Source organism: Vombatus ursinus, unplaced genomic scaffold (assembly GCF_900497805.2).
Source record: "Vombatus ursinus unplaced genomic scaffold, bare-nosed wombat genome assembly UNPS02014798.1, whole genome shotgun sequence".
Lineage (NCBI taxonomy): Eukaryota > Metazoa > Chordata > Mammalia > Diprotodontia > Vombatidae > Vombatus > Vombatus ursinus.
Window position 1 is genome coordinate 52,044,764 of NW_020954576.1, and position 6,023 is coordinate 52,050,786.

Sequence of the window (6,023 nt, forward strand, 5' to 3'; positions counted from 1 at the left end):
TTCCCTCCTCCTCCCCCACCCCCTTAAGGCAACTGTTTTTTATCTTTGCAGCATGCTACCTCAAATTTGGGCAGCTAGGCAGTGCAGTGGATAGAGCACTGGCCTAGAGTCAGGAGGATTCATCTTCATCTTCTTAAGTTCAAATCTGGCCTCAGACACTTGCTAGCTGTAAGACCCTGGGCAAGTCACTTAACCCTATTTGTCTTAGTTTCCTCAACTGTAAAATGAACTGGAGAGGTAAATAGCAAACCCCTCTAGTAACTTTACTGAGAAAACCCCAAATAGTATCTTGAAGGGTCAGACGCAACTGAACAACAACCACCTCAAATTTAATCCCCCTTTTTCATAAGGTCCAGGAACCAGAAAAGGTTAAGACCTTCTGCTATAGGATAAACATCCTCAGTTTGTTCAACCAGTCCTCAAAAGGAATGGTTCTGATGCTTTCTATCATTCAGGTAGTTCTTTCAATGTTCTTCCTAAAACATAGTGTCCAGAGCTGAGCACATATGCCGTAGCCTGACTGGGTAATAATAAATGGGACAATCGTCTCCCTAGTAAGGGACAATATGTCTTTCTTGATATGCCCTAACATCACGTAAAATACTTTTGGGCTGCTGCATCATATTATTGATTCATACAAAACTTGTAGGAGAGTAAAATGCACATATGTAGATGTACATATAAACATATATGTATATACACATATTGCAATAGATATGTGTGTATAGATATACATGTAAACATATCTGTGTATTGTATCTGCATATGCCTATGTATGATGCAGATATATAAATATACACATATGCAATAATGTATGTATACACAAGCACACATGTATTTTACATGCTCACAAATAAATGAATTTTGTGACATATATGGACTTAACACACATATGTTGATATGTACATGTGTGTTTAATAATTTTTTCTAAGCAAACTACTATCTAGCTACTTTCCTCTCATCTTTGATTTCTGAAGTGTTTTTTTTAAAGTAGAAGATTGTACATTTATATTAAATTTCAGAGTCTTTAATTCAGTTTATCAATGCACTCTGTCAAGATTTTTCTGGTTCATTGTATTTACACTTCCTCTTGGCTTTGTATAAGCTGTAAATTTGATGAATGCCCTATATATCTCTTTATCATAGTCACTGATAAAAATGTTAAAAGCACCAAGGAAAAAAAATCCTAGGGGTGTTCTCTGGAGTCCTTCCAAGTTATCATCAATGCATTAGTAAGTACTCTTCAGATACAATCATTTGATAAATTTCTAGTTCATCTAGCTGTACTATTATCCAGACCACATCTTTTCACCTTCTTCACAAAAATAACATGATACTTTGTCAAACACTTTCTTGAAAAATATGTTAATTTAGCTCTAACATACAGTAGTGTACCAGTCCAGTAACTCTGAAAAATAAAGTTAATTCTGGCACAAATTGTTTTATATGCATATGCCATTATGTATGCGTGTCATGCATGTATAATATACATGTATATATCATTTTGTATAAACAAAATTGACATCCCAAACATCTTGAATTTTTGTTACAAATATACAATGTGGTCCTAGGGAAAAATCAATATATTTATGTAGCTACTTTGATAATATTTTTCTTAATATTTTGAATATGTTCATTACCTATTAGAAAGAGAACCTTGAAGGCAAGGGTTCTTAGCCTTTTTATGTCATGTCTTCTCAGAATAATGTTTTGTGTGTGTGTGTGTGTGTGTGTGAATTGGTATGATCTTTTATTTTTTATTTTTTTAATACTAAATTTATTTATTTTTAGTTTTCAACATTTACTTCCACAAGATTTTGAGTTCCAAATTTTCACCCCATCTCGCCCATCTCCCACCCCAAGATCGCATACATTCTGAATACCCTTTCCCCTAGTCTGCCTTCCCTTCTATCTTCCCCCCACCGCCTTCTCTTATCCCCTTCTATTTTCCTGTAGGTTAGTATAGATTTCTGTACCTCATTTCCTATATTTCTTATTTACCAGTTGCATGTGAAAACATTTTTTTTAAACATGTGATTTTAAAACTTTGGGTTCTAAATTTTCTCCCTTCCTCCCTCCCCACCCACCCTCATTGATAAGGCAAGCAACTCAGTATAGGTTATACATGTGTAGTTATGCAAAACACTTCCATACTAGAGATGCTGTGAAAAACTAACTCTATTTCCCTTAATCCTATCCTGCCCCCCCCATTTATTCTATTCTTTCTTTTGACCATGTCCCTCCTCAGAAGTATTTGGCTCTGATTACCCCCTTTCCCAATCTGCCCTCCTCTCTATCATCCCCCTACTCTCTTGTCCCCTTTCCCCCCTATTTTCCTGTAGGGTAAGTCAGATTTCCACACCCAATTGAGTGTGTATGTTATTCCCTCCTTAAGCCAAATCCTATGAGAATGAGATTCACTCATTCCCTCTCACCTTCCCCCATTTCCCCTCCTCTGTGAGAGCCTTTTCTTTACTGTTTTTTTCTTTGTGAGATAATTTACCCCATTCTACCTCTCCCTTTCTCCTTCTCCTAGTATAATCCTCTCTCATCCCTTAATTTTATTCTCCAGATATGACCCCTTCATTTTCAACTCACCCTGCGCCCTCTATCTATCTATCTAGCTAGCTATATCTATATATACGTACATATAATTTTTTTCCCTCCAACTACCCTAATACCCTAAAGAAAAAGGTCTCATGACCTTTATGTCTCATGACAAATATTATCTTTCCATGCAGGAATGTAAACAGTTCAACCATAATAAGTCTCTTATAATTTTCTCTTTCCTGTTTACCTCTTCATGTTCCATCTGAATCTTGTATTTGAAAGTCAAGTTTTCTATTTAGCTCTGGTCTTTTCATCAAGAATGCTTGAAAGTCCTCTATTTCACTGAATGACCATTTTTTCCCCTGGAGGATTATACTCAGTTTTGCTGGGTAGGTGATTCTTGGTTGTAATCCTATCTCCTTTGCCCTCCAAAATATTCTATTCCATGCCCTGTGGTCCCTTAATGTAGAAGCTGCTAAATCTTGGGTTATCCTGATTGTGTTTCCACAATACTTGAATTGTTTCTTTCTGGCTGCTTGTAATATTTTCTCCTTGACCTGGGAACTCTGGATTTGGCTACAATATTCCTAGGAGTTTTCCTTTGGGGATCTCTTTCAGGAGGAGATTGGCAGATTCTTTCAATTTCTATTTTGCCCTCTGGTTCTATAATATCAAGGCAGTTTTCCTTGATAATTTCTTGAAAGATGATGTCTAGGCTCTTTTTTTGATCATGGCTTTCAGATAGTCCAATAATTTTTAAATTCTCTCTCCTGGATCTATTTTCCAGGTCAGTTGTTTTTCCATTGAGATATTGCACATTGTTTTCTAATTTTTCATTCTTTTGGATGTGTTTTACAGTGTCTTGATTTCTCATAAAGTCACTAGCTTCCAATTGCTCTATTCTAATTTTTAAGGAAGTATTTTCTTTAGTAATCTTTTGGACTTCCTTTTCCACTTGGCCAGTTTTGCTTTTTAGGGCATTCTTCTCCTCATTGGCTTTTTGGACCTCTTTTGCCATTTGGGTTGGGCTATTTTTTTAAGGTGTTATTTTCTTCAGTATTTTTTTGGGTTTCCTTTAGCAAGCTGTTGACTTGTTTTTCATGATTTTCTTGCAAAACTCTCAGTTTTTCCTCTAATTCTCTTACTTGTTTCTCAAAATCCCTTTTGAGCTCTTCCAAGGCCTGGGACTGATTCACATTCTTCTTGGAGGCTTTGGATGGCTTCATTGTCTTCTTCTGGTTGTATGTTTTGATCTTCTTTGTCACCAAAGTAAGATAATATAGTCTGACTCTTTTTGCGCTGCTTACTCATGATCCCGGCCAATTACTTGAGTTTTAAACTCTTTGTTAAGGTAAAAGTCTGCTTCCAATGTGATGAGTGTACTGTCCCAAGCTTCAGGGGTTTGTACAGCTGTTTTCAGAGATACTTCTAGGGATCTGAAAATTTTCAGTTCTTCCAAGGTGCTATGATAAGGGGCATGGTGTTTCCGTTCCACCACCACCACAAGCTCCATCACACCAGCGTTCCTCGTCTCCCCAGGACTGCCCCTCAGAACCATGACCCAGATCCAAGAACGGGCAAAGCAAGAGATTCCTGCCTCAGCACTGGCAAAGAAATCCCTGCAATCCCCCTCTGATCAGCCACTCGATTCCCCCTCAGTCTATGGGCCAGAAGCTCAGGAAACAGCCGCGGCCTTGCGGGTGGCTGAGACCTAGCTTCTCTCTCCCCACAGTCACAGACTTTTCCCACTGGCCTTCTAAGTTGTCTTTGGTGTTCGTAGATTGAGAAGTTTGGAAACTGCCACAGCTTTCTGTGATTCAGTCCTCTGAGGCCTGCTCCAGGACCACTGAGGCCTGCACACCCACGCCAAACTGCACTCCTCTCCCTGCCCAGCACGAGATACTTTTCTGATCAACCATCCAGGCTGTCTTTGGCTGGAAATTTGTTTGACTCTGTCTTTTTGTGGGTTCTGCTGCTTTAGAATTTGTTTAGAGCCTTTTTTTATAGGTATTTGGAGGGATTTGGGGAGAGAGCTCAAGCAAGTCACTGCTTTCCCTCTGCCATCTTGACTCCACCCCTAATAGTTTCAAAAGTATGTTTTTCAACTGCAGTTTGCATCTGGCATAACTATTAATTCTTTGAATCAGTTCTTCAGCATTGGGATGAATAAAAACAAACACAATGGGGAATGTTTGAAGGACTGCCCCTCCTCCTCCACACCTCTAATTGCCCATTTCCCACTTGATGATGAGTATCCTTAACCCTCTGGATGCTGACCTTTCTCCTATCCTTTTCTATTTCTCAAGATAACCACCAGCCCTATTCTGCTAAGACCCTTGGGACCACTAATGCCTTTGCAATAGTCATCAGTCAAGGCAAAACCACTGTCTCTGCTTGGATGAGCAGAAAACTACCAGCTACAATCCTTCCAATAAGCTAAGAGACTGCCGAGCCTTGCCATCTACCCCGCTGATTCGCCCTCTTGATCCATTTCCAGGCTTTTCCATTTGCCCTTCATCTAAAACCTCCTATATTTGAGCTCCTTGAAGCTGAATCCATAATTAGAAAGTGATGTCCTCAAGAACAGGGACTATCTTGCTCTTCTATTTGTAACCCCTACTATGAGCTCAGTGTTAAACACATAACAAGTGCTAAATAAAAATCTTTCCATTCCACAGCTGTCTTTTCTTTTTCTTTCTGACCATTTTCCAGAACTGAACCTGGCAACTTCAATGATCTTCACACCTCATTCCTTGACAGTATCTGTAGAGATTTTGTTGCACATATCAAATCATTTTCCATGTAATTATGAGGAAATTATGTGTGTGAGAGGATGGGGATGGTGGAATTCAATTATTTCTCAGAGACTAAAGAATTTCTCCTCTTGCTTGATATGTGGAGAAAAAGGTAAAGAAGGGATGATAAATTGATATAATAGTGATTGATAAAGGGTCAGGTGGTTATAATAAGGGCTAAGAGTGGGCTCAGTTTGAGTGAAATAGTGAGTGAGAATAAAATATAGGAGACAGTGGTTAGAACAAGTAATTACAAAGTTCTGTATCTGAAAGCTGGTATAATCCTGAGAGATGGTAAGGTCTAAAATATTACCATGATGGTATGAAGTAGACGTGGTGGGCAGAGGAGGAAATCACCAACATTAAGGAAGCTTAGGAATTTTATAGACTAGATGTAAGAGAGGTTGTCACCTAAACATTGAAGTCCATGATGATAGTGTCAAGGGATGAGGTAGAGAAGAAAATCATGAGATAGGTACTAAAGTCAGTGAAAAAGTTGGGAGAATTTCTTGTAAACTGGTAGATGATAGTAAAACAATAGCTATATGTGATACAAGAGAATTGCAGTGATCTTTAAAGAGGAAAGGTTATTGGGTGATAGTGGTAGAGGAATAATTAGTAAGTGGTACTTGGGAACAAGGAGCAAGTTCACCCCTCATCCTGGCCCAGTAAGCTGGC